The sequence below is a fragment of the Rhinolophus hipposideros genome (assembly GCF_964194185.1).
Source record: "Rhinolophus hipposideros genome assembly, chromosome: 5".
NCBI lineage: Eukaryota > Metazoa > Chordata > Mammalia > Chiroptera > Rhinolophidae > Rhinolophus > Rhinolophus hipposideros.
The window spans coordinates 17001971-17025141 of record NC_138051.1 but is presented as its reverse complement, the minus strand read 5'-3'; the positions used below and the strand labels follow the sequence as shown (position 1 = coordinate 17025141).

Below are 23171 nucleotides of genomic sequence, written 5' to 3'. Positions count from 1 at the left end.
ATCACTTGGCCATTCCCCTCTCATCTCTCCCTGACATCCCATTCTCATTCTGCTTCTCTCCTCAAACCACACACAAACCAGGAAACCACAATTCCGCCAGGTCCAGTGGAGACTCGGCAGCGCTCAAGTTGAGGCCACAAGACGCCTTTTTAACCACGTGGTTTCCTCCCTCTAACCATCCGAGGGCCCACACCATATTTTGCTCTCGCAGATCGCGCCCGTCGCCGGGGACCCCACAATCGTAGCACCCCGCGGGAGCCGGCGCGGAAGACCGGTAAGTCTGGCGAAGACTTTCTGAAGTCGCTCCTGCGCCCCGAGACCCCGCCCCGCGGCCCTACCGGCGGGACGCGCGCATGCCCGGTTCGCGCCGCCTGCCTCGGGCGCCGGTCCCGCCTGCGTTCCCCGTGGGCCTTCACGCGCGGCGTGCGGCGGGCTCATCCCGCCGCCACGCCCCTCCCGGTTGTCCGCGGGCGCGCGCGGCTCCTCGTGCGGGGGAGCTCGGGGACGGTCCGAGCTGGCGGAGACTGGCTGACGCGGTGGCCGCGCATGGGGCCTGAGAAACTCTGGGCGAGCGGGCACGGTCGGCTCTGGGGCGGTGCTGGGCGCCTCTCAGGTAAACGCGTAGCCTGCGAGGTTTGGGAGACCCGAGGAAGGAGGGGTGGGAAGGCCGGCCGCAGCGCCCTGGGAGAAGGTGACGGGCCCCGCGGAGTCTGCACCCAGTGAATGGTGGCCCCTGCAGCGGGGAGTGATGAGGCTCCCGGGGAGGTCAGCGTCGTGGGGTTCACAGGTCCTCTTCCTGAGTATGATTTCGGCATCTTCCTCGGTTTCCTGTTACAGGAGTTCAGCAGCTGAGGGTTTATTCAGGGTGTAGGGTTTTGTTTGTTTTCTCCTTAAGTGGCGGTGAGTTAGAGGGTACAGGTCCTGGTTCTACCTGATTGACTCTGTGCCCTTGAGAGTCACCTACTCGTTTTGTATTTCAGGTCTCACACTTGTAAGTTTCTGCGAAGAATGCGATACTTCTTTAGGCACCGTGCTGTAGAAAGATACTGTTAGAATCTTTTTGGTCTCTGGGCCCACATTTCTCTAACTGGAAGATGACACCACCCAACAATATTTGTGAAGTACTTTAAACTCCATGGATGGAAGGAACTGGATAAACACAAGATAGCATTATTAGGCGGGATGGTAGAAAGAAAAACTTTCCACAAGCACAGGCTTTTTGAAAAGCTCCTTTGAACATTTTATGCAGATTAAATCACAGTGGTAGTAAACCAAGGTGAGACAAAACAAAGGGCCGAACAAAACTACATTTCAAGGAGGTTTTTTTTTTTCTTCGTCAGATAATTTTATAACAACATACTGTCACAAGGTGTCGGCTTTTCAGAGTTTCTCCTAGGGATCTAGTGTGGAACTAACTTAAAATGACAGTTATAGATTCATTTGGGTATCCTATGCAATAGTATACCAAGAAAATTAATTAAAACAAAGCTGACTTCTATATTAGGTAACAGGAATTAAGGTATCTCATTGGGGAGAGGAATGATAGCAAATCAGAAAAGTGAACGGAGAAGTACACAATTTTCTCTCAGAGGAACAGAGTTTATAGATATCTTTTTAGTGTGTTAATTGTTAAAGGATAATAGACCTACAGAAAAGTGCATAAATGATAAGTGTACAGCTTATTGAATTTTCACAAATTATATCTAGTGCCTAGACAACAAAGAGCATTTCTTGCATGCTAGAAGCCTCACTCTGCCTCCTTTCCAAAGGTAACCATTATCTCGATTTGTAATTTCATTTATGAATTTACCTGTTAACTTGGTATAAATGGAATCCTACACTGTATAGTCCTTTGTGTCGCACTTTTGCTTAGTATTATTGTGTTTGTGACATTTATACAAGTTGTATAGCAGTAGTTTTTTGTTTTTGTTTTTTAAGGAGGGCACAGCCCACAGTGGCCCATACAGGGATCAAAGCATCAACCTTGGTGCTACCACCACCATGCTCTCATCGACTGAACTAACAGGCCACCCAGTTTGTTTGTTCTTATGCTGTATAGTAGTCCATCCAGTTTTTGGCTATTAACAATAGGGCTTCTATGAACTTTTTTATAATTACTTTGGTGAACATATGTATACATTTCTGTTGGAAATATATATACCTACTGATGAAATGGCTATATTACGGGATATGCAGGTATGTATTTCTGGAATAACTACCAAAAGATTTTCAAATTAGTTTTGTCAGTTAACACTCCTTTTAGCAGTGTTTGAGAATTCTGGCTTCTCCAGATGCTTGCAATACTTAGTATTATCTTTTTTTATTTTAGCCATTTTGGAGGTTATATAGTGATATCACATTGGGTTTTTCCCAGATTTCCCTAATGACTAATAATATTTAGCACCTCTTCATGTATTTATTGACCATTTGGATATCCTCTATTGCAGGGGTCATCAAATTTTTCATAAAGGGCCTGGTAGTAAATATAGAAGTATAGGTAGTCCTTGCTTTATAGTCTGGGTTTCAGTTAAAGCAGTACTGTGTGAAGCTAGGACTGCCTCTATTTTAGGATTTTCAGGCCATATACAGTCTCTCTTGTATTTCCTTCCTTTCCTTCCCTCCTCCTTTCATTCTTTTTCCTTCTCTTTCTTGCTTGCTTTCTCTTTTTCTATTTCTTTCCCTGCCTACTTTTTCTTTCTTTCCTTTCTTTTTCCCTCCCTCCCTCCCTTCTTCCTTTCCTTCCTTCCTTCTTTCCTTCCTTTTTTGCTGGCTTGCTTGTTTGCCTGCCTGCCTGCCATCCTTCCTGCTCTCCCTCCTTCCCGCCCTCCTTTCTTGTTTCACAGTTTGCTAACCCCTGCTATGTGGAAAAATGACTTCAAACATGACTGTTCAATCTTTCCATTGGTGGTGAAATCATTAACTGAGATGGGCTAGACTGGAAAAGTGTTAAGTACGTAATAATATCAAGTACTGTATGCTGTAGTGTTTTGGGGTTAAACTTCAAATTCCTAAACAAACTTTATTTGCTTTTTTACTAGTTTTACATCAAAGACTAATTAGAGACCTGTTTGAGACTTTGCTAAACTGTTATTGCTCCTACTTTCTCTCATCCCTTTAAAGCTGCAGAAAGAAAGAGTTAAGAAGTGAGAAAAGAAAGGCGATACAACCCTTCTTTGGTGCTGTGTAAAAGGCTAGGGAAGGGATGAATGTCCAGACAGTTCTGGACACTGAGTAAAAAAGTATAAATACATAAAATACTATTTGCAGTACTTTAAGATGGATATTGTCTTTTGAGCTGTTTCATCTTTGGATGGCTTGATTGAAATTTCTATCTACCTGATTGAGTATACTCGTGATATGGGAAGTAACAGCCAATGGTTTGGGCCATGAAACTTAACTGTGGCATCATTGGCCAGGATGGAGGTCCTTTAAATGTCTCATGGGGATGTCTAATTCCTCTTCTCTTACTTGGGGCTCCCTGCCTTTCACTCAGTACCAAAAGTATCAAAACACTTTCGAAAATATCAAAAACTTTCTTTGAATACTATTAGGTTGGTGCAAAGTAATTGCGGCTTAAAAGGTTAAAAATAATGGCAAAAACCACAATTACTTTTGCACCAACCTACTGTTTCAGCCTATGTTAACATTTTTAGCTAACACTTTTTTTTAGGTGGTTTAGTGAATTTAGATATATTGCTAATACTAATGAGATGCTTGTGGTAATCTCTATCAGTGTGATCTTTGATGATGAGTTGTGTTTTTCCTATCGTACTTGATTGTTATGCAAACACAGATTTAAGATAAACCATTGGGCCTTAGCTTCCCCTACCACCAATTTCTATCCTTGAGACTTCTATAGAAATTCTGGATCTAGTTATGCATGTATATATACACATTTTTGACTGGCATAAATACATTCCTGCTTTATAATTACCACACAAAACAATTGTGGTCATATGCAGGATTTTGACTGTACTTCTTGGATCAGAGTTATTACAATTATTATGCCGGTAAAGGGTGTGTGCTGTTGAGGGGTTTCTCAGACATGTGAGTCCCGCATCACCCTTGGCTGCTGACCTCACATAGGAGCTAACAGCGTATTTATGTTTAATAGTACTAGACCCTGACTGATGATCCTGTCTGATAAGGATGTATCTGTCTATCTGTCAGTTCAGTAGTCATCATTAGCTTTCCAGAGGACCTGCTTCCCTGGACATTGCCTGCATCATATTGCCATTATTGACCTCTGGGACTTTTCCAGGATTCCACTGGGGACAAACCTTGCCTTTTCTGGTTGCAGTTTCTGTTTTTCGATACTTCATTGAGGTTACATTTAATCTTATTTCCTTTGTTTAAGGTGACTCTATTTCTCTGCTATCATCTATTATCTGTTGCTTGTATAATTTACTTCCAGCAAATAATCTCATTTTTAAAATGCCCAGATACCTGGGACTGGGAATGGGCAGAGGAGGATAGCTCACTTTCATCTTAAATGCCACCTACAGAGAGTTTTAGGGTTGATGAGAGAAAAAGAGATAATGTGTAACATTAATCAGTTTTTGCTGTTGTGAGTATTATATTACCGTGAAAATAAGCCCTAGCATCCCCTGAACATAAGCCCTAATGCATCTTTTGGAGCAAAAATTAATATAAGACCTGGTCTTATTTTTGGGAAAGCACAGTATTGTTTGCTCTTCCTTTTAAATTTAACAGATTTTGACACTTAAAGAAAGGATAGGGCTGTTTGAGGGCATTAACTGCAAAACACTGGGCATGAGAGCAAAATAAGTGTGACTTGTTACCTGTCTGTGTTAACGCTTCCTGGAACTAGGCTCTTTTGTAAAATGAGGCAATTTGACCAAGTATCTCTCACCCTTGGTAATCCTTTCCAAAAGACACAGTAAAGAAGCACAGAATTTAGAACTTAGAAGTTAAATGACCCAGGAGGTCATTTAGGCTACCCTCTCTTGTTTTTTGTTTGTTTGTTTCCTGTGAAAACACTGAGGCCTTGAGAGATGGTATGTAGTCACATAGTTACTAGAATCCTGTTTTCCTAATTTTTATTCCAGTTTCTTTTTTCCATTATGCTACTTGTAACAGGCAGCCTTCTAAAATAATCCTGGTATTCACACTCTTGTGTAATCTTTTCCCCTGAAGGTAGACTGGATCTAGAGGCTCACTTCTAATAGAATACCATACGGCAAAAGTGATCAGATGTTTTTGCTGGCGCTCTCTTGCTGCCCACTTTGATGAAGCCAGCTGCCAAGTTATGAGCTGACTTGTTTAAAGACCTACCTGTCAAGGAATTGAGAAGCCTGTGAAGAACTGAGGTTCTCAGTTCAGTAACCCCCTAGAAACAGAAACCTGCCAACAACCATTAAGTGAAGTTGGAGAATCTTGTCCCAGTTAAACCATGAGATGCCTGTAGCCCTGGCTGACACCTTAGAGACCCTGAACTGGAGGAACTAGCTAAGCAACATCCAATTCCTCAGGAACTGTGAGATAACAAAGGTGTGTTGTTTTAAGCTGCTAAGTTTTGGGGTAATTTGTTAGGCAACAGTAAATAACTAATAAACTGCTCTTACTAATTTTTAGAAAATAAGAAAAGAAGCAGTTCATCCTGAATTTTTGGGGACTATAGCTGCAATCTGTTTTTATCATCTTAAATATATTTGAGGATATGTTATTTTTGCTTTTGGAAAAGTAAAATATTCACCATTTAACTATAAATTCTAAATATTTTTTGGTTATAACTTAATTGCTAGATATTTGTTTTATCTCAAAATTGGCAACATAAAGAGATGTCTACTTCGAAGGCTGGTTTGGTTTGGAGTTTCATTAAAGTGAATGACCAAATTTTTCTAAAACTGCTTTTGGCGATTGGCATGAGCTCCTCTGATTCAGATATTGTCTGTGGTGAAGGTGTTTTTAACTTAGATTTTTTACTGTTTGGGTTGTATGTAACCAGGTAATCTATTTTTGTTTATCTGCAGTTCTGCATTAGGGTGATTTGATTACACATAAATAGTATTATGAGACTTGCCTTTAGTATCCCTAGATTTATATGTTTTGGAAGCTTCTAGAGTACAACAGGGGTAATTTCACTGGAACCTTTAATCCTGAATCTTGTTTTATTTTCTGTTGGAGCATACCAGTGTCTCATCTACATAGCTTTTTATCTTGAGAGTTTTGTGGAACAAGTTTTCAAAAACAGAAAGAAATGAATAAATAATATAACTGACATAGATCAGTTCACTTTTTAAAAACTTCATCGTAAAATGTAATACCCGTAAAGTGTGTAACATCTGTGTGGACAGTTTAATGAATAAATAAAAAGTTAACACCCACGTAATTACCATTAAAATATTCTGAGTTGAATAATCATTGAAACTGATAAGTACTTGTTTTGTATATATGTTTTTTCAATGCTGTGTATGAGAGTGTGTGTGTGTGCTGTGAATTCTGCTGTTGATGGGTGCTGTGCTTTACATACGTATCAGATGACGTTTTCAAATTCTTCTATTAAAATCTTCTCTTTCCTTAATGACTTGTGTGCGTGTGCTTGGTTGGCAATTACTGACAATTTATTGTATGTTAAATATCCCTTTTAATTGTGGATTCTATTTCTTCCTTGTAGTTCTGTTAATTAATTAATTAATTTATTTATTTTGAGATCATGTTATTAGAAGTATACACCTTTATAATCGGTCTATCTTTCTATGAATTGAACTTTTTTTTCTATTATGAAGTATTCATTTTTATCTCTAGTACCGTATTTTGCCATGTATAATGCACATTTGTGCTGTTTCTAATTTTTTAATAGTATAAACAGCACTGTAGTTTATGTTCTTGGATATACATGTTTACACCCTTTGCTAGAACAGATTTCTAGAAATAGGGTTATGGAATCAGAGTTAGCACATTTAAATCTTTAATTACCATTGTGGGGCATTCCTTTCATTTATTAATGGCATAGCTTTTATAAAAATGATATATGCTCATTATAACTCTTTCAAGCGACATAAATAAATTAAAAAGATGGCAGTAAATCATTACCCCAAATTCTATCACTCCAACCAAGACAACCTTCATTAAAAACCAGGTGCACAGAATTCTGTTTCTATTCTTAGAGTGCTCAATATTAAACAAACAAAATACCTATAGGCACATATTTGTAAAATTTCACCACACCAAGATGAAAAAAAAAAATCCTAAAGATTTCCAGAATGAAAAAAAAACTAGGGTCACTGAAAAGAGAGAAGAATTGAATGTAGCAGCATCAGTCTTTTTGACTAGCAGTATCAGCTCCTAGAATAGTCTTGCAATTTCAAAGTTTTGAGGGCTAGTACTTTTCTAACCCAAGAATTCTTGGCTCTTCAACAATCGATGAAGTATGGTAGAACAAAGATTTTCAGACCTGGAAAGCCTCAGAAGATACGCTCTAGCAAAATAAAGAAGTGAAAGACCTGGAATGTAGGAAAGAGTAAATCCAACGCAGGAGAAAAGTGAAATGTCACAGGAGGGGCAGCCATACAGCAGGTCCAGAGAGGAGATGGTCCAAATTTCAGAGAGGCCTCCTAAAGAAGGAGGATTCCGGAAGAAAGGCAATGCAAGAGATCCTTTAACCTCTGGGCCTGGAGTTTTCTCTGCAGGAAGGTTTTTTTAAACTATGAATTCAGTTTCTTTAGTAGATACAGGACTATTCTGGTTATCTATTGTTACTGAGTTACTTTGGTAGATTGTGTCTTCCAAGGAATTTGTCAAGTTTGTGGGTGTGTAGTTGTTTGTGACATTCCCTTTTTATCTTTTTAATGTCTGTGGGATCCTTGTCCTTCCTGATATTGGCAGTTTTTATCTTGATTGGTCTGGCAAGAGGCTTATCAATTTCACTTCAAAAAACCAGCTTTTTATATCTATCTTTTTCTATGTTGATTTTACATTTTCAATTTCATTGCTTTTTGCTCTCTATCATTTCCTTCTGCTTGCTTTTGGTTTCATTTTTCTCATAATTTTGTATTTTTTTAAAGGTGGAAACGTAAGTGTTAACGAGAGGCCTTTCTCCCTTTGTTTAATATATGTGTTGCACTATAAATATTTCTCCAAGCATGGATTAAGCTACATCCCACAAATTTTGATATGTTGTATTTCTATTTTTATATAGTTCAAGATACTCTATAATTTTCCTTTATTCTTCCTTTTTGAACCATGGGTTATCTAGAAGTGTTTGTGGATTTTAGAGCTATCTTTCTATTGTTGATTTCTAGTTTATCTCTGTTGTGGTAAGATACCATGATTTGTACAATTTCAATTCTTATAAATGTTTTGAGATTTATTTTATGGACCAGAATAGGGTCCTTTCTGGTAAATGTGCTATGTGCACTTGAAGAGATTATGTATTCTGCCATGTTGGGTAGAGTTTTCTACAAATGACAATTAGGTCAAGTTGATTGATACACTGAACCTTCTGTATCCTTGCAGATTTTCTGTGTTCTTATTCTCCTGATTACTGAGAGAGGTGTGGTGAAGTTTCTAACTATAATTAGGGCATTGTCTGATGAGTTTTCATCCTAACTCATGTATTCTGAGACTCTTGTTAAGTACTTCCATATTAAGGATTGTTTATGTCTTATTAGTGAATTAAACCCTTTAATGTATGTCTTTAGTCTTGGTGATAGTTCTTGTTTGTTTGTTTGTTTTTCTGATATTAATAGCGACTCCTGCTTTCTTTTGATTAGTGCTTGCATGCTTTTTTCACTGCACTCTATTATCCTAAATATATAATTAGGAAAGGGTAATTTGTAGGATATTTTCATTTACTGTTGATGGGTTTCAGAGCGCGTACATAAGATGACAATGTGGCACCTAGGCATACTCAGTTTTTTTCTGCTTGAAGGAATTTGAGAAAGGGCAGGTGCGAGAAGGACCCTCTGAGCTCTTCCATCTCTCCTGAAGCATGTCTGTGAGACCCTCATGTGAGAGGTGCCCTTTCTATACCTGGAGGGAAGGAGCGTCCTTATCTCCCAAGACAGAGGGATAGGGAGACCTAGAGAGGAATCCAATCAGGCCTTGCTAAGTTTTCCCCAATGTCCTACCCTTGGCTCCTGTACCTTTTGTCCTATCTTGTTTTCCACAACTTTCCACTCTTTCGCAGACTACTCTAAAACGCTCAGTTTTAACCATTTCTTCGGAGTGTTTATTTCTTTGTGAAGGCTCCCATGTCACTAAAACTTACATTGAATAAATTTGTATGCTTTTCTTCTGATAGTCTGTGTTTGTCAGTTTAATATTCAGGACCTGCAACGGATCCTAACGGTGGAGAAAGTTTTCCTCCCTATAGTGTGCACTTTTTTACGTATTTATTCATTTTAAATAATGTTTTGATCTTAGGAAGTACTGTCTTATCAAGTATGACCTAAGATCATGTAATTTTATGCTAAGATACAATGACAAAAGTGTTTATCACATAATTTGAAAACTTTTTGCGTTATTACTCTACTCTTGGTTGGGATTTAAATAGTAATTTCTTATATATATTAATAGTATTTGCATTCGAGAGTTGGAATGCTGTTTTTCATTGTCTCAACCACATACATGTAACCTAAAATTTTATTTTAATGTTTAAATTCCTTTTTTTAATGAAGTATTTTCTGAAGTATGACAGGCTTCTTTAAGCAGCATGACTTGAAACTAATTAGTGCTTTAATACTTTTATTATCTTTTAAATTTAATGTAAATTGAAGCCATTTCCTTAATTTATATCAAACAGCTTATTACCAGCATGGGAGCTACAGATGCTGTGTGATATAGCTTATGATATCCCAAAGTAGAACATTTTATTCAGTGGCATGAGCTGGCACAGTGGGCAAGATTTTCTAATTCATTTGGGTAAGTGAACTGTAGCGTAGGAAGTTCATACACAAAAACTCTGAGTTTCTTTGTCATTCTTCACTTGTAAAAAACTCAGTTTAGGATTTTAGTGGCTTAATTTCTATTGTCTTTACTTCCTGCAGGTAATTTTCATCTTAGTTTAAATTAAAATCTAAGTTTATATCTTTAAATGCCTGTGTTTTTGTTAACCTTTTTAGAATTAGAATCTCATTTAAAATATTTTGTCACAATTACTAACTGGTTGGTTCCAGAAGCTCATGTTTGGTCTACATGTAAATGTACTTTGAAAATGAGAGGAATTATTTTCTTCACTAAAGTTTTTTGGAATAGTTTTTCTTCTAAAATATGTTCTTAATTTTAGGTAGTCTTTATGAAAAATAAAAGGCTATATTATTTGCCTATTAGTACCTAAAAATTGACACTGCTCTGACTTTGCCACATTTAATATTAATGGGATTTCTAAAAGCTGCCATAAAGATGTCCCTTCTAGTGCTGTCCATAACAGAAAACTATGATATTGCCATCCAGTGGAATATTAAACCACCATTGAAGTGATCTGGAGAAAAATGTTTATGACATAACATTGCAAAAAAATCAAGGGTATGTAGATATTAATTACACATACATAACACAGAAATAACAAAGAGACCACACTAAGATTTTAAGAATATTTTATATTTTGATGGTGAATGAAGAGAGAGGTGACCTTTTTTTCCTTCTTTCTCCTTTTTTTTTTTTCAGTATGTTCTGGATTATTTTCTATAGGATATGCTCATTCGGGCAATGCCTAGAATATATATTTCTATTTTTTTCTACCAGTAATCTCTATAAAATCAAAAACTCGGTATCATTTGATGTTAGTATTGGATCACCTGTGACTTCTCTTAGTGCATATAGAGTATAACCAGTGTATTTGTTTGAAAGAATATAATGATTTTTTAAGCCCTTTGAAATCTCCTAAATGAATTGTTAAAAGATTGAGAAGTGATTGTTTAGAAAAATGTTTCCTGTTTTTGAGGGTTTTTTTTCTTTCTAATTTTTATTGTGGAATATTGGAGAACAGTGTATTTCTCTAGGGCCCAACAGCTCCAAGTCGTTGTCCTTCAATCTAGTTGTGGAGGGTGCAGCTCACTGGCCCATGTGGGAATCGAACCGGCAACCCTGTTGTTCAGAGCTCACGCTCTAACCAACTGAGCCATCCGGCTGCCCTGAGTAGTTTGTTAAAATGGCCAGATATTTTCTAAGATCTCCTGCCAACGAAGGGGGTGGGGAGGGAGAGACAGAGACAGAGGATGAGAATATGTGCGTATTTTCACAAGAGGGGATGGGATGAGCTTGGGGTGAAGTGAGTTTCAGGCACCACAGGATCACTGTTAACACTTGTTTTTCCTGAACCAAGGAATTCCTGTGATTAGAATTGGAGGCGGGAAGGTGGCAGTCTTAAGTTGTGTATTAGGCCAAATGCACTAATAACCCCCAAACTGTGACTTAATACAAGTTTATTTATTATACAGAGTTTGGCTTAGAGATCAGGGTTCCTTCCTTATTGTGATGCCACTATGTCCAGTATGATTTTCAAGGTTGCAGGAAGGGAAGAGAAGGCTGAAGGATCTCATAGAATAACCCCTTTAAAGGTGAGCCCTGAAATTGGCTTGTATCACTTCTGCCCGCACTGCTTTTGCTATAACTCAGTCACGTGACCCAAATACAAAGAAGGCTAGAAAATTCTATTTTCCTGAACATTTGGTAATAGGAACTGCTGTGAGTATAAGCCAACCAGTTTGAGGTTTGGAAGGGGAGAAAGAAGAAGAGTAGATGATGGTTAGATCTTGTTATGAATTAGATGTTTGTGTCGCCCCCCCAACCCCCATTCATATGTTGAAACCCTAACCCACGTTGTGATGATGTTGGGAGGACATTAGAGCCCTCATGAATGAGATTAGTGCCCTTATAAGAGTCACAAAAGAGCTTACTTCCCATGTCTCTGCCATGTGAAGATACAACGAGGAGGGGAAGTCTGCAACCCAAAGAGGACTCTTACTGGAACTCAACCATGCCATTCCCCTGATCCCAGACGTCCAGGCTCTAGAACTATGAAAAATAAATTTCTGTTGCTTATAAGCCATCCAGTCTATGATATTTTTGTTACAGCAGGCCAAACGTAGTAAGACAAATCTCATGTCATTTTATTATCCCAGGAGGATTTTTGCCCTCTCTTGACATGACCCCAGGGCACTTAGCTTGGGTTACTGCTGCTGGTTTCTCTATTGGTAAGGCAGACAAGAATTGTCCTAAGGTAACATGCGGGAGGCACCAGACACACAAGTTTTTCTCTAACCTGTCTATTGTTTCAGCATCTGCAGTGTGTCTGTCTGCTCTTTACCCAAGGTTATAAGTCCTCCTCTCTCCCAATCATGTTGAAAGACAGCTGACAACTTACTTGGACTTCGTGAAGTGTTGGTTGATTCTTTGGGACCATGATACCTTCTCTCTTCTAGTTTTTCTAGGTTGATTTTGGAAGAAAGAGCCAGCAATCTTTTAGTTCATGTACTGTGTGAAGGCTTCCTAATTTCGGAATAAAACTTCCTTAGGAAAAAGCTCCAACCTTGTCTTAGCTGAGAAGGAAACAGTTTTATTTCTTGCCCCTATAAACAATAAACAGTTTATCCCTGGGATCAAAGTAAGAGGGTGATTTTGATAAACCAGTAACTTTGAGTATCAGTTACCAAGGATAGAAGAAAACTTGTGTTGGGTTACCTGTTGGGTATGATTCTTGCTTTAGCAGGCTTCTTCCCTGTCTTCTAGTCATTGATGACCTCCTCAAACCCTCCCCTCAGAAGTTAGAAATAATAACTCTAAAACTAGTTGCTTAAAGCAAATACATTGCTTCAAATTTTTAGCCTGTCATGACATCCAAAAGGAAGACGAATTAAAGGCAATTTGATTTGATAAACACCCTAAACTATAAGAAAAGTTATATAAAGTTGAAAATATTGTTCAAGTTTCCAAAATAAGCCAACAACTTCATAAAAAATTACATTACTTTGTTCATTTAAAACGTGCTTGTTTGCTAAGTATTGTGCCCATCAGGTATTAGAAATATGAATTAGTGTATATAACGTTAGTGAATATAACCTTATTATTCATGTGAATTGACATCACAGAGTAGTAGACTAATAATTAACTTTCATTCTAATTAAATCAACATAAACAGAAATCCACTTAAATTATATGTTGAGTTTATATAGAGATATGGAAATAAGAAAAACATTAAGAGGACAAAGCTATTATGTTACTATTGAATGCTAGTGCCTGATTTTACTGGGCTTTTATTAAGTTAAATTTATATACTTCATATCATGATTCAAAAATCATTGAGTTTAATTTGAAGTTTAGTTGCATCTGTTATTAGAATATTTTTACATTGTTTTAAGAGTATATGCATTTAAAAATAGTTATTAAAGAGGGAACTTTTAATAGTCTGAGTTTTCATAACATTAAAATTTTCTTTAAAAAAGTAAAAATATAAACATTTTTCATTATGTGATTTATTATTATTATTGGGAAAGGTCAACGAAGTGTTTAGAAACCCTGCCGGTATATTTGTCTGTGTCTCCCTAGCTATTTGTTATTATGGTCCTAGGCACTTTGAAGAGAGTTTTACATGCACATTTGCTTTTAGGCTATTGCTCCATAGTTGTATACTTGTGGAGTGACTTTTGTGTATTCTATCCTCTTGAAAGGAATAGTGTGAATACTAAGTTTTACCTTTGCAGAATAAACTGCCACTATTCTTATTTCTATAGAAAAATTTGTTATAACATGTTGAAGAAATCCTGAGTGGAAAATGTTGCTTAGCGTATTGATTAGGGAAAATGTTGTAATTACCTGTTATGAGTGAAGAGCTGGCCTTTGTAAAAATCAGTTTGGTTTAACTTAACTGTGAAATTAGTTTAAAAGACTGAAACATAAGCTCTGGAAATGTTTGTGTGTTAATCCACTAGATGGAGCTGTATACTCATGTTATTGCTTCATAGCAAACAAGGGCTCATACAGTTCCTTCTGCAGAGATACAGCCCCTCTCATTTTATTGCTCATTTTATTGCACTTCGCAGATTAACAAACTGAAAATAAGATCCTCTACCAGCAAAAAGATTACTACTTGCTGAGGCTCAGATGATGGTTAGAATTTTTCAGCAATAAAGTATTTCTGAATTAAGGTATATACTTTTTTTAGACATAATGCTATTGCCCACTTAATAGACCACATACAGTATAGTGTAAACATAATTTTGATATGCATTGGGAAACCAGAAAATTCATGTGACTTGCCGTATTGTGGTAGTCTACAACCAAACCGACAATATCTCCAAGGTATGCTTGTATTACTAAGGTTAAACTCAAGTAACCCGTTTGGTAATGCAGTTGAATAATTTGTCTATTTTTTGTATAACTATCGGTAAAATAGAATTTTATCCCTTATATATAAAAATGTTATTTACCATTCATCTGTGGGGAATGTGTGCATTTAATTTTTTTGGTAGAGTGCTGAGTTTCTCTTGGTCTATTCTTATACTTAGTACCCTAATGGCAAAAAATATATATATTTTTAAAATTCAGTATCTAGTTGAAATTACCTTAAATGGCTTCCACTTAACAATTTGCCAGACTAAGTAAGTTCTGCATTCCCTTGTTATGAACATACTGACTGATGCCTGTGGTATGCTTAATGCTTGGGCTAGTTCATGGACCTCTTGTAGATGATTCTGCTCTTACTGGTTCAGTTGATTTATATACTTATCTAGAGTAACTTGTGTTTGTTCCAAAACCTGTTGATACCAGTTATAGCTATATAATCATTAACTATACAATTTAAATTAAATAAGCTAATGAAAGTATCATTGTTTTGCACCACTCAGTAAAAGGTGAATTGCTAAAAAAAAATTACTGTCAAATTAGGTATGAGTGAGAAAGCTGTGAAGAAAAACTGGATTTTGCACTTGTTTATGGGGCAGAAAATGCTTGAACTTCTTTAAGTTCTGTACAAAAGGTGCCTTTATTTAACAGTGTGATTACAAATACACAAGTTTCACATTTTGGCACTTATTACTGAAAAATAACTCACGGAAATTTTTACTTGAAAATGCTGAATGTCCTAAATGGAAGTTATTTAAAACTTAAAGAATTTGACTTAAGAGAAAAATTTGTTTTTCTCTTAATATTATTATCTTGCTATGTAACTTTATATGCTTGTTTTAACTGATTATTACTTAGAGGACATCTAAAATAAAAATATTAATAGAATATAAAAGGTACTTAGATGAAAACTGTAATACTTTATCAAAGACTCCAGATATACAGCTTGGCAAATCATGTAGCTTTTTCACTCTTGCTTTTGAGTAAATGTAATGATTTTTATCTTTCTATTATTCCAGGTTTTATGATTTGTTGTTGAATTGTTTTTTTAACCAAAAAAATAAAATTCTATCCTTAGGTTCTCTGGTCTCTTCATGTTTAACCAACAGGGATTGCCTTCCTCCAGATATGCAAGACAGGAAATTTTGGTTCAGTAGTGACTTCTTCTATAGTAGGAGTTTCTCCTTCCCCACTATAATCCTATGAGAGCAATTTCATTATTAAACAAAGGTAGAAAGTTGTTTTTTTCCTATTATGAATAATATAATACACTGCAATTGGAGTCAGAAGGTCTAGGTTTTAGTCCTAGAATCTAGGACCTGGAACAATAAATATTTGCTGAATAAATAAATTAGTGAGTAGCTTTGCTACTTCTTAATTGTCGGATTATAACCTGGTCAATTAACATCTCTTAGAGCCTTATCTGTAAAATGAGATTTTATTAATTCAACATACATTTCTTGAGTGTTACGAGTCAGACACAACAATGAGAAATATAAGAAATAAAAACCTTCTTTAATCAGATTGCTTAATTAGGAGAGACAGATAAGTAAATAGTACACACTGTGACAGGTGTTCTCCTGGAGGTATGTATAGATACCGTAAGTGGGTAGCCCCTTTAAACCTGTAAATACTGGGCAAACATTTAGTGGGGGGTAGGGGGAAACTGACTTTATGATGGTAAAATTATACAGAAACAGATTAAAATATTCTCTCACTAGTTGAAAGAAACATTTCTGAAAAAGATTTTGTAAAACATTTTTCAGTTTTGTGTAGTTCTTGTTTTCATTTCTGAACCATCAGTTTCTTAGGGACCGTTTATGAGTTTCAAAATTAGATAATATGTGCCCAGGAAAGTGCCATGTGTTGTTTTCTGAATTTTAACTGAGTGCAACTGCATGTGTAGTAGATATTGTTGAGGAATGTTTTTAAATTTCCAGTTAGGTAAAGAGTGACATGGAAACTTGAGTTAACTGGGACCATACTTCTGATTTATTCCAATGGTGTTTTTAGTGGCCCTCATGGATGGTTTTCCCAGCCCACTGCCCGTGAATCCTAATTGGTTTGCCTGCATTCGATTTGAACAGAACTGACACTTTATAATTTTGAGTTTTCTGGTCCATAATCCTGGTATCTCCATTTGTTTAGTTTTTGTATCTCTTACATAATAAAGTTGTATTATTTTCTTCCTAAGGATTTTGCATTGTTGTAATGGCCAGGACCTTAAATAAAAATGTTGGAAGATCAGCAAGCACTGAGCTGTTGTCCATGAAGGTAGTTATGTCATTCCTAGAAGGTTATGTAAATGGAATCATAAATATGCAATATTTTGAAGCTGGCTTCTTTCAGTCAGTTTAATGGCTTTGAGGTTCATTCAAGTTGTTTCATGGACCAAGTTTGTTCTTGTTCATTGCTGAGCAGTGTGCCATTCACTGTATGTAATACAACAATTTGTTTATCCATTCACGTATTCAAGAACAATGCAGTTGTTTTGAATTTTTGGCTATAGATTTTTGTTTCATTTTGTTTTGTTTCATTTTTAGGGTAAACACCCAGTGGTGAGATTGCTAGGTCAGATGCTAAGTATATGTTTAACTTTGTAAGAAATGACCAAACCATTTTCCACATTGGTTATACCATTTGGCATTTACACCAGCAATGTGTGAGAATTCTGGTTGTTTCTCATTCTCAACACTGGATACTGTCAGTATTCTTTGTTTCGGTCTTTCAAGTGTGTATAGTATGTAGTACCTCATCAGTTTTAATTAGTATTTCTTTAATTACTGATTATGTTGAATATAATATACTTGCATATGCCATCTTTATGTCTTCTTTAGACAAGAGTTTATTGAAATCTTCTGCCCATATTTTTGATAGTTCTTTTTATATTCTAGATACAAGTCTTTTGTCAGATATGCATTTTGCACATTTTTTTTTTACCAGTCTGTAACTTTTCTTTTAATAATCTTGGCAGTTCTTTGGCAGAGAAAAGTTTTAGATTTTGTTAAGGTGAAATTTATAATATTTTTTTTCCTTGATGGGCTTTTGGTGTGATTTCTAAGAACTCTGATTTTCTCATGTTTTCTTTTAAAAATATATAGATTTGTTGCTTTCATTTTGATACATGACCCTTTTAAAAATATATTAATATACTTTTGAGAAGTTATAGGTTTATAGAGAAGTTGACTTGAAGTTGTAGAAACTTCCCATTACCTTCTCCCACACCCTCCCCCCAACTTCCCAATTTCCCCTAGTAATAAATGTTGCATTAGTCTGGTATATTTGTTACAAGATGAGCCAATAATGATACATTATTATTAATTAAAGTCCATAGTCTACATTAGGGTTCACTCCTTGCGTTGTACATTGTGGGTTTTGAAAAATGTAAAATGACATGTATCTACCATTACAGTATTGTGCAGAATTTCGCTGCCCTAAAAATCCCCTGTATTCTACTTATTCATCTCTTCCCTTCACCCATCCCTGCCCCTAATCTCTGACAACCATGATTAATTATTGTTGTCATAGTTTTGCCTTTTCCAGAACATCATATGGTTGTAATCCTACAGTCTGTACCCTTTTCAGATTATCTTCTTTCGCTTAGCACTATGCGTTTAAGGTTCCTCCGTGTCTTTTCATGGCTAGGTAGATCATTTCTTTTCATTGCTACATAGTATTCCATTGTATAGATATACCACAGTTTGTTTATACATTCACCAATTGAAGGACATCTTGGTTGCTTCCAAGTTTGGGGAATTATGAAGAAAGCTGTTGTTAACAATTGAGTATAGATGTTTGTGTAGACATATGTTTTCAACTCATTTGTGTAAATCTCAAGGAGTTCCATTTCTGGATAGTATGGTAAGAGTATGTTTAGTTTTGTAAGAAACTTCCAAACTGTCTCCTAAAGAGGCTGCACCATTTTACATTTGCACCAGTAGTGAATGAGTTCTTGTCAGCATTTGGTGTCATTAGTATTTTGGGTATAGCCATTCTAATAGTGTGTAGTGGTATGTCATTGTTGTTTTAATTTGTACTTGCCTATGGCATGTAATGTTCAGCACCTTTTCATATACTTGTTTGCCACCTGTACATCTTCTTGGTAAGGTGTATGATCATATGCTTTACGCATTTTTAATTTGTTTGCTTTTTTATTGTTGCGATTTAAGAATTCTTTGCATATTTTGGATATAAGTTCTTTGTCAGATAGATATGTGTTTTACAGATATTTTCACCACGTCTGTGGCTTATTTTATGCTTTTAACAGCGTCCATCAGAGAGCATAAGTTTTACATTTTAACGAAGTCCAGCTTACCAGTTGTTTGTTTCATGGATTGTGCCTTTTGATGTATCTAAAAAGTCATTGCCAAACCCAAGATCACTTAGCTTTTCGTGTATGTGATATATTCTAGTTTTATCACTTTGTGTTTTACATTTAGGTCTGTGATCCATTTTGAGTCAATGTTTGTAAAAGGTGTACAATTTGTGCGTAGATTTACTTTTTGCATGTGGATGTCCAGTTGTTCTAGCACCATGTGTTGAAAAGACTATCCTTTTTCTATTGAATTGCCTTTGTTCCTTTGTCAAAGATCACTTGACTCTATTTGTGTGGGTCTATTTGTGTTGGTCTATTTGTGTGGGTCTATTTCGGGGCTCTCTATTCTGTTCCATTGACCAATTTGTCTATTCACTCACTAATTCCACACTGTCTTGATTACAATAGCTTTATAGTAAGTCTTAAAGTTGGGTAGTGTCAGTCTTCTGACTTTGCTCTTCTTCAATATTGTGTTAGCTATTCTGGGTCTTCTGTCTCCCCACATTAATGTTAGAACTAGTGTGTCCACATCCACAAAGAACTTGCTTGGGTTTTGATTCGAATTGCACTGAATCTACAGATCAAGTAGGAAGAACTGATATCTTGACAATATTGAATCTTGCTTTCTATGTACATGTAATATCTCTCCATTTATGTAGATCTGTGATTTATTTTTTATCAGGGACTTGCAGTTTTTCTCATATAGTAGATCTTGTTCATATTTTGTTAGATCTATGCCTCATTTCAAATACTAATTTGCTGACATATAAGAAAGTATTTTATCTAATACGTCTTCTAAAATTTTTATAGATTTGTTTCTTTTCATTTAGATCTCTGACCCATTTTAATTAATCTTTACATGTGGTGTAAAGTTCAGTCCCTGGTTAATTTTTCTTTTTTTTTTTTTTTTAACATGTGGGTGTTCCAACAGTATTTGTTGGAAAACTAGCCTTTCTTCATTGAATTGTTTTTGCACCTTTGGTAGAGCTTATTTATTTGGGTTTATTTCTGGACTCCCTAATTTGTTTCTTTGACTTAGGTGTCTTTTACTTTTCCAATACCATGCTGTCATGATTATTGTAGCTTTATAGTAAACATTAAGTTGGGTAGTGTGCTTTTTCCACCTTTGTTCTTTCTTTGTCAGAATTGTTTTAGCAATTCTCATGCTTTTGAGTTTTCATTTAATTCTGACAACCACTTTGTCTATATCCATAAAGTATCCTGCTGTGATTTTAATTGGTATTGCATTAATTATATCAATTAATTTGGGGGAGTAATCAATATATTTACTGTTTTGACTCTTCCTTTATGAACATGGTATGCCTCTCCATTTATTTAGATCTTGATTTCATTGCTTTTTGGTTTTCATCAAACAGAATGGTTCATGCACTTATGACTCCAGCAAATGATAAACTTGGTTATTTACATTGCAAGTGGGTAGCATTAACTAAGTAGGATGTTGCTTCATGGTGTAGCAGATGGCCTCTACGTAGCTTGATGGGGAAAATGTTTGCTAAAGGTGACAGTGTACCTAACCCTATTTCCCATATGCACTAGGTCATTGGTAACATAAGGTCTTAGCTTAAGGAAGTTGTCAAATTTAAGGTCAGGGAATCATTCCAAAGCATTTTAATAAATAAAGTAGATAACCCTCAGCTGATATTTTCTTTTCAGTTCCTACACACTAAAATGAAATTTGTAGGCTTTTCTCTAGATGACATGTAATATAGAATCTATGTGAGGAGTGTGTGTATGTATATATTTGTGAAAGATGTACAGTATTTGTTGCATGATATAGTGTGTGTGTGTCTGACATGAGATTGTAAAATGGAATACTTATTGTTGGTTCTGTGAAAGATTACTTGATGATTTTGCTAGAAGGTAAATAATGCTGTATATGCTCTTTTTTTACAATACATATTTGAGACTATTTATTATAGAAAATTACAAACATTCAAGAGTAGAGAAACAACAACGAACCGTTATGTACTCATTACCAAGCTTCAACAATAATTCTTCATGGCTCATGTTAATCTTATTTCATCTCCACCCCCATATTCTGCATGCCCTGTGAATCCTGCTCCCCTCCCCCAATTCTCTATCCCTCACTCCCACCTGGAGGATAATATTTATTAGTTAGTGTCACACACTTCCGCCAGGAGGCTTATAATGTTTGACTGTTCTTTTCTTAAGTTTTAATACTTATGTCAGCACAAGGTTCAGTTTTTGTTCCTCTTCATTCTCGTCGCAGTTTACAAAAGGTTTTTTACACAACTGGTATTGTAAAATGTCAAGTTATTCATATAGTCATTTTTCAGTGAACGTGATTATATTATATAAAATCAGTACATTATAGTGATGCAATTTTCTTGAAAGTAAAATTCTTATTTTTTAAAATGAAAGATCAGTGTTTTTTGGAAAATGTCTTTAAAAATTAACAACACACATTGCTTAATTTATTTAATACTTTGGAAAACTGTACAGTTGTATTACTATTAATTTTGTAAGTGATATTTTTAATTTAGTTGATTTGCCATTTTGAGATTTCTTTTTAAAATGTTTTTCTCTGAAACAGATTTGTAGTGAACATATGCTTCTAGATCCTAAAAAAATTCTTCCTAGTGTGATGAACAAAGGAGATAGTACAATACTTACATATAATTTGTAGTTGAAATAATCTTATAATTTTCAATGCAAGAAAAATAAAATTGTTTATTGAAGGAAATGTCTGTATACGAGGTGTGATCAAACAATATGGTGAATGTTTGAATAAAAAAAATTATTATATTAATCCCCCTCAAAATACTCCATCTCGCTTCGAACACATTTATCCCGTTGTTCTTGCCACTTTCTTGCCAGTATCTTTAGTTGTGCGGTCGTGGCTGCCTCGATGTCCTGAATCAATTCAGAACATTTACCTTTCATGGTCATTTTGACTTTGGGGAGGAGCCAGAAGTCGCAAGGTACCAGATCCCATGAATAAGGTGGATGAGGACACACTGTAATGTTTTTATTTCGCAGAAATTGCTGTACCAGAAGTGATGTGTAACATGGCGCCTTTCTTTTGTAATCAACAAATACGGTGAATGCTGGTGCCAAGTGCCATCTTACAGAAAGGCAGGGATCCTCAATATGGAAAGCGGCATGTCAAACCTTAGTAACAGTGTGTGACAAGGTTCAACTTGTTTGGTGCTGTCAGTCGGGTGTGAGCTACGGTTGAGAGAACGGGTGTTTTAAATTGTCTCCTAAATCATCATCCACAGTGCTCTGTGTCACGTATCGCTTCTGGTATATGGCAATTTCTGTCAAATAAAAATATTATGCCATGTCAGAGGGGTAGTAGATTGGGGGGCGGAGGGTTATCACTTTGTGATGGGTGTAAATGATAAATGTCTAACTATTACATTGTTTTGTACACCTGAAACTAATTTTTAAAAACCAACAATCTGCATACCACAAAAAACAAACAAAATTATGGTGTGTCGTCATCTATCTTATTCACCAGATCTAGCACCGTGCAATTTCTGGCTCTTCCCCAGAGTCAAAATGATTCAGAACATCGAGGCAGCCACGACAGCGCAACTAAAGACATTCACGAAAGAGGACTTCCAGAACTGCTTCAGAAAGTGGCAAGAATGATGTAATAAGTGTGTTTGAAGCCAGGTGGAGTATTTTGAGGGGGATTAATGGCAATGTGTCTTTCCCTGTAATAAATTTTTTTATTTAAACATTCATTGTATTGTTTGATCACATCTTGTGTATTTTGGCTTCTAATATTCTCCTTTTCATACTGTACTTTTATTCTACCTTAACTACAGAATATTTATTTTAGGACCATATTTTTATTAAATGCTTTTCATTAATGAAAACATTTATTAAGAATGACTCTCAAGAAATTATGTGAGTTTTTGTAGTTCCTCAGATGACTGAGGCTGATGGCTCTGACTTTCTTTATATTGTACAATAAATAGGAGCTGTAGGCCTAACATTTCACTCTTTAAAGATTTTGTTTCTAGTAATTATATTTTTCAATCTAGAATTTGTCTTTAACATTACATTTAAAAAAGTAAAATTTATAGTTTGCATGCAGCACTGTCCATTGGGAGTAAATAGGTGCTGTAATTTTAGCAAATTGCATAGATGGACATTGTGTTAATTATGCAATGTACGAATTGCTATTAGGTGTTCAAAATGCAAAAGTATAACTTGTTATTAGAGTATATTGATTCTTATATGCTTTTTGATGAAATCTGTTAGTAAGCATTAGAATGTATAATGAATTAAGACCATATATGATTATTTTACTTGCTTTTAGAAAAAACATTTTCTAATAGCTATTGTTTGGTTTGATTTCAAGTGATCACTCATACCAGCTGCAATTACGTATCGATTTAACTTGGTCTAATACTTTTTTTATCTGTGATTTGCCAAGAACTTCGATTGGTTGTGTAGCAATTCAAGCCTTTGTGTGAAGGAGTGTGTCATTGCATCAGAACTTGGCACCCATATGGATCTTAAGAAAACAGGCTGTTTGTTCCCTGGAGAAACTATT

At 35.9% G+C, this 23171-nt stretch overlaps 1 protein-coding gene across 9 annotated transcripts in view; it reads left to right on the top strand.

Annotated features, from left to right (window-relative positions):
- Positions 1-23171, top strand: part of MIPOL1 (mirror-image polydactyly 1) — a 256929-nt gene that overhangs the window by 15093 nt on the left and 218665 nt on the right. For 3 of the 9 annotated variants that reach the window (XM_081047461.1, XM_081047455.1, XM_081047459.1), the window contains exon 1: positions 491-613. The gene's annotated coding sequence lies outside the window, so the exon portion shown is untranslated. Of the gene's footprint in view, positions 1-211; positions 275-349; positions 614-5157; positions 5512-23171 lie in introns of those variants that run through there. The other 6 variants (XM_081047457.1, XM_081047463.1, XM_081047456.1 and 3 more) reach the window with 4 other exon arrangements.